Below are 12397 nucleotides of genomic sequence, written 5' to 3' on the forward strand. Positions count from 1 at the left end.
GTCTCACTGCCGTCCTGTAGACCTTCCCTTTCACTCTTGCTGATACCCGTCTGTCACAAATCACTCCTGACACTCTTCTCCACCCACTCCACCCTGCCTGCTCTCTCTTCTTCACTTCTCTTCCACAATCCCCATTACTTTGTACTGTTGATCCCAAGTATTTAAACTCATCCACCTTCGCCAACTCTACTCCCTCATCCTCACCATTCCATTGACCTCCCTCTCGTTCACACACATGTATTCTGTCTCAGTGTTCCTACTGACCTTCTTTCCTCTCCTCTCTAGAGAATATCTCCACCTCTCCAGGGTCTCCTCAACCTGCTCCCTACTATCGCTACAGATCACAATGTCATCAGCAAACATCATAGTCTCCCATCGCACACCCAACTTGCGGGGCGTATGCACTAACAACATTCATCATCACACCTCCAATTTCCAGCTTCATAATCATCACTCTGTCTGTCACTCTTTTCACCTCCAGAACACTCTTGACATATTGTTCCTTCAGAATAACCCCTACTCCATTTCTCCTCCAATCCACACCATGATAGAACAATTTGAATCCCCCTCCGATCCACCTTGCCTTACTCCCGTTCCATTTAGTCTCTTGCATGCCCAATATATCAACCTTCCTTCTCTCCATCATATCTGCTAACTCTCTCCCCTTACCAGTCATACTGCCAACATTCAAAGTTCCTACCCTCAGTTCCACTCTCTTTACATTCCTCCTCTCCTCCTGTCTCCGGACACGTCTCCTCCTTCTTCTTCTTCTGCCAACAGTAGCCCAATTTCCACCAGAACCCTGTTGGCTAACAGTACTGGTGGCGGCCGTTGTTAACCCGGGGCTCGACCGATCCACTATGGAAATTTGTATTGTTGTCTGCATATTGATTTGGCATAACTTTACACTGGATGCCCTTCCTGACATAACCCTCCCCATTTATCCGGGCTTGGGACCGGCACAAAGAAACACACTGGTTTGTGCATCCCCTGTGGCTGGGTTAAATGAAAGGAGATTGTAACAATCCAAAATTTTTTAAAGTACAATGTTAAGTCAGAGTAGGCCATTTTTTAAGGTGTGTTTGCATAAAAAGGCACAGAGCAACAATTGTGAAAGCCCATATCTGTCCGTCTGTCTGTATGAAAAAATTCAAAGTGAACCGATTTTGTTGAGATGTGTCCCCCTTACTTATTTTTCAAAGAAATTCGTCGAGACGGCTCAATTTTCGTTCCGATATCTCAAAAGGGTCACACTGTGCAAAGTTTTAAATTTTCAAAATCTCCCATTGAAAAGCATTGGTGATTTTGCAAACTCGTCCGGTAAGAAAACAGAGAAACGTTCGGTGCGACTTCAATTCGGAATGGGTTTACTGTTTCAGTTCTGACCACGAGAACGGATGCCTGAACTTGTAGATTTTGTATTTTTTTCCTCTTTTATTCGCCACACAGCCGCTCAGATGCCCAATGCAAGCGAGTCAGATGGCGGGCCAAGCGCACGCCACCCCAAACAGCGGCCTCTGCTGGTGCTTTAGGTAAGTAAACTAATAGAGGACAGAAAAAGTCACCTCTCTGGAAAATAAATGGAAAGGGAAAGCAATCATGCAACCATATATAAGACTGAATCGATTGAGCTAATATTATCTGCAGGTTATTATCCATATTACTAACCGAGAATGCTAAACCGGATGATGGACGCAGGGACATCCGGCCATGGGCCGTAGCTGCAAAAAGACGTACTGCGCAGGCGCAAAAAGAGTCCGCGAGAGTTGGCTGAGGAGCCGAGAAAGGCAGACAAAAGAGGGCGAGAGAGGCGGATGAGGGTCCGCGAGAGGCGCAGGCGCAAAAAGAGTCCGCGAGAGTCGGAGAAAGGCGGACAAAAGAGGGCGACAAAGGCGGATGAGGGGCCGCGAGAGGCGGACAAGACCACAGAAAAAAGGAGTGAGCACATACAAAAAGGAGTCACAGAAATGAGGCGCAACAAGCACCGAAAAAAGGAAAAGGCACATAAAAAAGTAGTCAAACGCGGGCAAAGCACGAAACACATTGCACACGAAACTAAACACACCAAAAAAAAAGAACAGATGAGCGCACAACAGCAAGGCACGACCACCCCCCCCCCCCCCCACCCTACAGGCACAGGACGGGATGGGACGGGACACACACCAAGAGGGGGATTCAACAAGCCCATGGAAGACAAAAAAAAAGAACACAAAACCACCCCACAGACCCTACAAGCAAGGGACGGGACACACACAAAGAGGGGGATTCAACAAGACACAGGAACACAAAAAGAAAGAAGACGCTCGCGCAACAATAATCCTCACCCCCCCCCCCCCCACACACACACACACATCCATAAGAAGTGACACCCAAAGCCACATATTCTAAAGTGAACGTCAACACCTTCACACTAGGCAGCATAGGTGTCAGCATAGGTGGATGTCCTTTCAATAAAGCACTATTAACCGTTCAACTGCAGAAAAGGAAACATATTAACAGTGAGTGCGATCCTCCTTATTACTTATCCATATTTCACATGCTGAGAAAGAAACAAGTCATGAATACACGGTCACGGGTACAAAATGATTCAGAAAGGATAACAGGAACAAACACACGAACACGAAAGAAACAACAAAATAGACGGCGGAGCATAAAACGCGCTTCTGAAACTCCTGCAGAAAAAATGTCGCGGATCAAAAAACGCAAAGCACAAGTAACACCGTTACAGAGACGTGCCCAAATGGACAGACACAATGAACGTAGGGGCATACAGCGCGCGTCTCAAAGTGCTACATCGAAACAAGCACGATTTCAAAACGAAAGAGCTCGCGTCTCAGACATACAAAAAAGGGAGCGAAGAGAAAAAATAAATGAACGCTGACGTGTACAAAGCGCAAATGAACTGCCAGAAAAAAAGAAAGCAAGACTCCAAAAGGAGAAAGCTCAAATGACCGACATACAAAAACGGACAAGGCTCGATACAAACAATGCAAGACGTAGACTGAAATGGTCTTTGCGCGAAGCGGAGGCGAATAAATTAAAAGAAAAAAATAGCGCGTCCCAAATACTGGACATGCAACAACGTGGCACTCAAACGCCAAAAGCAAAACATGCACGTAGCGGACATCAACGCCAGACACATATTAAACGCTTAAGCCAAATGGCTGACAACGCCTTCAATAATGAATCCACTATTGAGGAAAATTCATTGGGATTAATGAATGTCTTTTGCAATCATTGTCATTCACTTAACTTCCCAGAAGAAACAACTGGCAATACAAATAATGAATTTACACGTTGTTGTCAAAAGGGGCAGATTAGACTGACTCCTTTACATTCTTATCCTGAATATCTACAGAGGCTTCTAACTAACGATGTACCTGAAAGTAAAAACTTTATATGAACTGCATTAGATCCTACAATAGTTCATTTGCTTTTGCATCTACCGGAGTAAATATCAGGCCACCAAAAGGCAATGGCCCATACTGCTTTCGCATATGTGGACAAATATTACATCGCATTAGAACAGTGCACCCTGAAACAAATCAACAACGCAAATATGCACAAATCTACATCCTAGATCCACATGACGCAATCTATCAACGAATGAACCTTACTGAAAACAAACAATGCACAAAGCTTATAATGAGAAACGTCTCTCATGTCATAAACAATCACCCATTGGCTAAGTCTATAAAAATGCTACATGAAGTTGAAAAGGAGGCCGATACAAAAGCAAATGCAGAAGGTATAGCGGCAACTACAATTGCTTTGGTCTTGATAAAGGACAAAGAACAAGATCCAAGACTAACCCGGCCGGATTACCACAACACAACCTTACCCTTAAAAACGGAACAATAATCATGCTATTAAGAAACCTTAACACTAAACAGGGTTTATGCAATGGCACACGGTTAGTCGTCAACACCATGACACACAATGTTATTCAAGCAACAGTTCTTAGAGGATCACATGCTAACAATACTGTTCTCATTCCTAGAATTGACCTTACGAGTTCTGACCTAGAATTACCTTTTACATTGAAACGCCAACAGTTCCCCATTAAACCTGTATTTGCCATGACCATCAACAAATCACAAGGACAAACCATGGACAAGGTTGGCATCTACCTCTCTGAACCCGTTTTTGGACATGGACAACTTTATGTTGCCTGCTCACGTGTTCGACGTTCATCTGATGTTAAAGTTAAAATTATAAATGATCCATGCCAAGGAAGACTCATTCAAGGACAAGACACCATCTTTACTACTAATGTTGTATACAAAGAAATATTCCAATAAAACATTACTCTATGCCAAACACTCTATTTTTTATTTCTATACGCATCATCCAAACCTGCACACTGTACTATATCTAAATCATACATCTCACTCTTTGTCATGCCCCAACGCCAGGGGTTGGCGAGCGAAGCGAGCAGGGGGCGAAGCCCCCTAGTTGTAAAGAACCGACGTTATCAACCTGCAGGTAAAGGCTGTTTGAACTCATTAATAACACGGAAAAGACGCAGCTGCCCTAACTGATATAAAAACAGGGACGGGTTTTAAAATGGACAGTGATGTCGGGGACTGGGGTGGGCTTCAGCGGCTCAAATCCCTGGTCTCTGGTGCCCAGCCGTCCTTGTGATGTGCACAAACAATCACGACGATCCTCTGACCTTTTTGCCCATCGCGTGCCGTTTCTATTCCTGTTATAAAATAAATCAGTTTTTTTCGAACTTTTTATTTATTTATATAATTTCAACAAATCACTTTGTTTTAACTAATAAGAGTAGCAAGATGGTGAGCTTATTTCCGTTCCTTTTCTCCTTTCATAGTGTTAATACTGATTTAATGATAGTTTTGCAAATTTTGAATTAATAGATATTTTTCAGTTGCTCATATTAAATGCTACTTTATTGGGCATTCTTTCAAAACTGTTACGTTTAAGAAAACTGAACACCATTTAGTCGCAGACCCCCTAACATACAGTCGATGTCATTGTCTTGTCACTTGAATTGAAGTCTGCTGTGTGTGAAGGTCACTGAGCCACTTCATGTGCTCCGTTTTAAACTCCATTTTAAAGTGCAGCTAAAGAGTGCGGATTTAATGTCGTCTACTAACTTGTGGAATTGCATTCTGTTATCGCTATTATGACTCATTGCTACAAAACTATTTAATAAACAAAATGTAATTGAATGACTCTTGGATGAAATAAATAAAGAAAATGCGAAATGCTTCAACTTTTGTTATCAGTTCACGTAGTCGCCAAGCACACCTGAATGTTCTGCCATGCCGATGCTGTCTAACCTATTTATGTATTTGTTTTCAGGGATTTCTCAGGTAAGAAGGACGGAAGTTTCGAGGTAAGGGTCTTATTCTCAATACTCTTCGTGTCCGACCCCTCAGGGACGTGCGGTCAGGGTCGGCAGGTGATAACATAAAACAAATGTGTCCACTAGTCCGTGCTATAAATTTGTTTTCTGTATGATTCCAATAATTTTGATCATTTTTATACTTAAAATCGCTGAATTTGCGCAGTTACTGTTCAAATACAGGGGACTGTGCTCTCTGTCACACACCAGGTTGATGCCTGCAACTGGCGTGTGCCTGTCGCTGTCTCTCTGTATGTCGCCAATATAATGTTTGCAGACATGTTTATTATACACCCTGACTTCCCACAGTCTGTCTAATATATTTAATGAATGTGTGTGACATATTTAGTCTTGCTGATTGGACACAAAACAGCAGTGAAAAGGCACAAGGTGAGGCAGACAGCACCGTGCTGCCCTGAAGGGGGCGCATGTGAGTCCAACAGGTGTTCGTTGCTGCTGTTCTTCCACGCAGAGGAGCCGATAAGTTAGCGACATCAAAAAGTCAAGTGCACAAGAGCGCTCCGTTTATTTTTATTTTTTGTTCCGACTGACTGCCAAAATGGAAGATTAAGATTTATAAAACTAAAGGAAAATAAGGAGGGACTTTTACAAGAAAGTGACAGAGATTTTTGTGGTGAAGGACAGGCGCATGGACTTCATTTACAAATAAAGGGTTAAGACCACAAACGATTTTCAGTTTTATAAAAAATGGGATCAGACTAAGAAAAACATCCATCCATCCATCCATTTTCCAACCCGCTGAATCCGAACACAGGGTCACGGGGGTCTGCTGGAGCCAATCCCAGCCAACACAGGGCACAAGGCAGGGAACCAATCCCGGGCAGGGTGCCAACCCACCTCAGGACACACACAAACTCACCCACACACCAAGCACACACTAGGGCCAATTTAGAATCACCAATCCACCTAACCTGCATGTCTTTGGACTGTGGGAGGAAACCGGAGCGCCCGGAGGAAACCCACGCAGACACAGGGAGAACATGCAAACTCCATGCAGGGAGGACCCGGGAAGTGAACCCAGGTCCCCAGATCTCCCAACTGCGAGGCAGCAGCGCTACCCAGTGCGCCACCGTGCCGCCCCTAAGAAAAACAGATATCCAATATTTAAAGTTTTTTGTTTTTCTTGTTATCCTTTTGTTGAACAGTCTATTAAAATTGATTGAAGCATCAGAAATAAAAGCTTTTAAAAACAACTATATATTTCAATTGAGGTCAAAATTGAAATCCGTTTTTTTCTGTACACCACTCAATACTTTCATTTGTATTGAAGGAGTATGAATTGTGGAATTGCAACGGCAAATTTAGAACACGTGGAGGGTGAGGAGCAAATGAGCTCTCTGTGCTCTCTCTCGCCGCTATAAATGTAACGTTCTTTCTTAGGGTTGCCAGACGTCCCTCCACTGAAAAAAGTATAACCTCCATTCAACTTAAAATAATTAAGGTAATCCATCCATCCATTTTCCAACCCGCTGAATCCGAACACAGGGTCACGGGGGTCTGCCGGAGCCAAAACCCAGCCAACACAGGGCACAAGGCAGGAACCAATCCCGGGCAGGGTGCCAACCCACCACAGTAATTAAGGTAATGATTCACACTTAATATTTTCAATCTGAACCTATATAATTCTTTTTATCTTATTGACCCCACAATTATTAAGTTGAGGCAAATCACTTAGACTGATTGGGTGTAATTCGCTTGTTTTATACTGAAGTAAATCTATTTTTTCAGTTGTTACAATTTAAAATGGTTTCTTGTTTTTATGCTATTAGAAATATTATTAACATAATATATTCCAATGCTGTACTTTTTACATTTATTTAAGTCTAGTGCAATTGCACAAGCATTTTGCAGTGTAAATCTTAAATATACAATAAAAAATTATTAAATGTTTCTACACCTTTCTTGAAAGTATGTTTTATTACGAGTCCTTATACTTAAAATTAACAGTTGAGAAACTGGGTTACTTACCAGAAATCCTACGTTATAAAAGTCTGCTGCTGAAAATGACCAGACCTGTATAGCCACGTCCACTCCACTCGGGAAAGTCTTCTTCTTTTTTGGCAGTTGGAAAGTTTGACCGGAAGAATATACAAACGGCCCATCCCACACAGCACACGAACAACCTGAAATATTAGGTTAACTGAAATAGGATGTTTATGTTTATTCCCTCCACCATAACTTACTTTGGTACAAACAATTTTTTTTACTTTGATTGAGATCTGAAACCAAATATTTCAAGCTACAACAACTAAATGACTAATCTTAAGTTGCTTGAAAGAGACAATTTACTTTGAATGAACAACATCAATGTTATACTTTTTTCAGTGTACGGGACATGTCCCATATTTGATAATTTTGTCCCCTGTCCCGTATTGACCTTTCAGGGACACCCAAATGTCCCGTATTTAGTTCATTTTCAAATTTCGTAATACAAATATATTTTTACTACTACTACTTATTGCACTTAGTTGTAACTTTATAAGTAATTATACAGTTATCCCTCCAGAGTTCCAGAGCCACCGGCGAAATAAGAAAATCCGCGAAGTAGAAACCATATGTTTATATGGTTATTTTTATATTGTCATGCTTGGGTCACAGATTTGCGCAGAAACACAGGAGGTTGTAGAGAGACAGGAACGTTATTCAAACAATACAAACAAACATTTGTCTCTTTTTCAAAAGTTTAAACTGTGCTCCATGACAAGACAGAGATGACAGTTCAGTCTCACAATTAAAAGAATGCAAACATATCTTCCTCTTCAAAGGAGTGCTTGTCAGGAGCACAGAATGTCACATGGATAGAGAAAACAATCTCTAGCAAACAAATCAGCGGTGCTGTTTGGCTTTTAAGTATGCGAAGCACTGCGGCACAAAGCTGTTGAAGGCGGCAGCTCACACCCCCTCCGTCAGGAGCAGAGAAAGAGAGAGAGAGAGAGAGAGAGAGAGAGAGAGAGAGAGAGAGAGAGAGAGAGAGAGAGAGACAGAGTTTGTTTTTCAGTCAAAAATCAATACGTAAACTTCGAGCTTTTAAGTATGCGAAGCACCGTGCAGCATGTCGTTTCAGGAAGCAGCTGCACAAAAGATAGCAATGTGAAGATAATCTTTCAGCATTTTTAGACGAGCGTTCGTATCGTCTAGGTGTGCGAACAGCCCCCCTGCTCAATCCCCATACGTCAGGATCAGAGAAAGTCAGCGCAAGAGAGAGAGAGAAAAGTAAGCAATCTAGCTTCTCAGCCATCTGCCAATAGCGTCCCTTGTATGAAATCAACTGGGCAAACCAACTGAGGAAGCATGTACCAGAAATTAAAAGACCCATTGTCCGCAGAAATCCGCGAACCAGCAAAAAATCCGTGATATATATTTAAATATGCTTACATATAAAATCCGCGATGGAGTGAAGCCGCGAAAGGCGAAGCGCGATATAGCGAGGGATCACTGTACTTTCTTTTCTCAGATTCTCTTGATGAAAATAACCCAAATGTAACAAGGACACTCGTGTCTGCTGCCTGTTTGCAACCAGTGGGGTAGCTGGGTTTGGCAAGGGGGGACATCTGTCCCCGGGTGCAGCATTCAGGGAGCACCAAATTGATGTTACGAAATTTTAGAATGAAATGTTTTCCATTCTTAAATGCACTAAAAAGTAAATAAAAAAAACATACCCAACAGACAATAATTTATCCCCTCCACTACTCTAACATGCTCGACTCCCACCCAGAAACATTATTGACGTTATTAAACAGGTCGCGCGACTGACATGAGGCATTAGTGTATCTTTGTCTAAGTTGTGGCAAACGCCATTTCTGTGTGCCAAGTGATTTGTGTTTATGTGTTTGATAGAAAATTGATTGGGCTGTGGTGAAGTATTATATTATTATATCCAATGTAATGTTTAAGTTTTTGCAATGTTATATTTGAATAATATTTTAGAATAATTATATTTTCGAACTACCATTGTTGTCTTAATTATTTTACTTCGTTCTATCTTTATAAATTTAGCGAAACCATGAAAATATACGCATAAAAGTGTTTTACAAAATTAAAATATTTAAAAATTTAAAACTATTTAAAATAAAAAATATGATTTTTTTTTCTTAAAATACTATTATTTTAAATACATTTTTAAAAAATTTCTTTCCCTTCCCCATTGCATTTTGGCAAACAGGAGGGGGTGCGAAATCGTTAGGTAGGCCTCTGTTTGCAACTTATTCAGTCGCTCTGGTTGGCTGAGGACGGAGACGCTCTTACTGTTTGGCTCTCCAGCCGCACTGCTGTGCAGTTCAACATACAGCGACTGTCAACAAAGTGAGTTGTTACTACTTGCCACGGCCCACACGGCCAACTGCCAGTATTAAAAAATAATAATAATATTTCTCTGTTGTTTGTACTAGATAAATATTTTCAAATTATTTCACTTTTACAAATTTTTTTTAGCATGTATTAAATAATTTTCAAATTAATTTACTTTTGTTTTCCTCATGTCCCATTAAAATTTTTGCTTTATGTTTTTAACTTATGTCTCTACTTTTATATAATATATTGGTCTGGGTGTGTAAGGGGCATATATAAATTTATATATATAATAATACAGTCATATGAAAAAGTCTGTGACCCCCTCTCAGCCTGCATAATAATTGACTCTCCTTTCAACATTAAAGATAACAGTGGTATGTCTTTCATTTCCTAGGAACATCTGAGTACTGCGGTGTTTTCTGAACAAAGATTTTTAGTGACGCAGTATTTAGTTGTATGAAATTAAATCAAATGTGAAAACTGGCTGTGCACAAATGTGGGTCCCCTTGTCATTGTGCTGATTTGAATGCCTGTCACTGCTCAATGCTGATTACTTGGTTGGATGAGCTCATTAAACCTTGAACTTCATAGACAGGTGTGTCCAATCAGGAGATATAAAGGTATTTAAGGTGGTCAATTACAAGTTGTGCTTCCTTCCCTTTGACTCTCCTCTGAAGAGTCACAGCATGGGATCCTCAAAGCAACTCTCCAAAGATCTGAAAACAAAGATTGTTGAGTCTCCTGGTTTAGGGGAAGGCTACAAAAAGCCATCTCAGAGGTTTAAACTGTCAGTTTCAACTGTAAGGAATGGAATCAGGAAATGGAAGGCCACAGGCACAGTTGCTGTTAAACCCAGCAGGTCTGGCAGGCCAAGAAAAATACAGGAGCGGCATATGTGCAGGATTGTGAAAATGGTTACAGACAACCCACAGATCACCTCCAAAGACCTGCAAGAACATCTGGCTGCAGATGGTGTATCTGTACATCGTTCTACAATTCAGCGCAATTTGCACAAAAAACATCTGTATGGCAGGGTGATGAGAAAGAAGCCCTTTCTGCCCTCACGTCACAAACAGAGTCGCTTGTTGTATGCCAATGCTCATTTAGACAAGCCAGATTCATTTTGGAACAAAGTGCTTTGGACTGATGAGATAAAAATTGAGTTATTTGGTCAGAACAAAAAGCGCTTTGCATGGTGGAAGAAGAACACCGCAGTCCAAGAAAAACACCTGCTACCTACTGTCAAATTTGGTGGAGGTTCCATCATGCTGTGGGGCTGAGTGGCTAGTTCAGGGACTGGGGCCCTTGTTAAAGTCGAGGGTCGGATGAATTCAACCCAATATCAACAAATTCTTCAGGATAATGTTCAAGCATCAGTCACAGAGTTGAAGTTACGCAGGGGTTGGGTATTCCAACAAGACAATGATCCAAAACACAGTTTGAAATCTACAAAGTCATTCATGCAGAGGGAGAAGTACAATGTTCTGGAATGGCCGTCACAGTCCCCTGACTTGAATATCATCGAAAATCTATGGGATGATTTGAAGCAGGCTGTCCATCAAATTGAACTGAACTGGTGAGATGTTGTATAAAGAATGGTCAGAAATACCTCCATCCAGAATCCAGACACTCATCAGAGGCTATAGGAGGACAGTGTCTAGAGGCTGTTAGATTTGCAAAAGGAGGCTCAACTAAGTATTGATGTCATATCTCTGTTGGGGGGCCCACATTTATGCCCCTGTCTAATTTTGTTATGATGCATATTTTCTGTTAATCCAATAAACTTAATGTCACTGCTGAAATCCTACTGTTTCCATAAGGCATGTCAGATATTAAAAAGAAGTTGATACTTTGAAAGCTCAGCCAATGATAACAAAAATCCAAAGAATTAAGAGGGGTACCCAAACTTTTTCATATGACAGTATAGAGAGAGATTTTGAGAGTGTCCCGTATTTCTAATTTTCTAATCTGGCAACCCTATTCCTTCTAAATATGTACCTTACCTCTGTGTGTGTGTAAAGAATTCTGATGAGATATGAAACATAACCAGTTGTCAATGTGCAGGCTGTCAATTGAATAGTGAACAGGCTACTCTTTAAGGTTCATATATTTGTAGTCACCAGCCATGAACCTCACCGCACGTCACTGAGACCCCTGTAATGACTCTCTAAGGATGAGGAAACATCGAGGCTTTTTCTTTTTTAATATTTTGCATACAGGTATTTGTGTACGTGACGCTACCGCCATCTGGTGGACAAATAAAAAATTACAGCCGCGGCATTCTTGGATAAAAATGACACAGCATATGAAACATTCATTGCGGAGTTTCATACCTCAATTCACGTTTAAATTGTTGTTAATGCAGACAAATTACACCAATTGTTCACTTACAGAGAGCTCACACTTGAACCACTGGATATTAAGATGGAAGGCCATTACTGTCACCCAAGCATGTCCATAAAGTAGAATTTCTAAGTGACAGTGGGCAATACATCCTTCAGATATGACAGGAGAAGACCAATGTGAATGGCCAGACTACCACTATACCTGATCTACTCTCCAACTATAACTTCTATACAGGGAAGTATGGTCGGCAGTGGTTACTTACAATAATTTGGCTTTTATGTCCCACATGTTACTACATTATGATTGATCTGGCAGCACAAAATGACAAAGGGGGGAAGCCTCCAAAAGAGTCCACAAAACAAATTTCAT

This window comes from Erpetoichthys calabaricus, chromosome 7 (genome assembly GCF_900747795.2).
Source record: "Erpetoichthys calabaricus chromosome 7, fErpCal1.3, whole genome shotgun sequence".
NCBI lineage: Eukaryota > Metazoa > Chordata > Cladistia > Polypteriformes > Polypteridae > Erpetoichthys > Erpetoichthys calabaricus.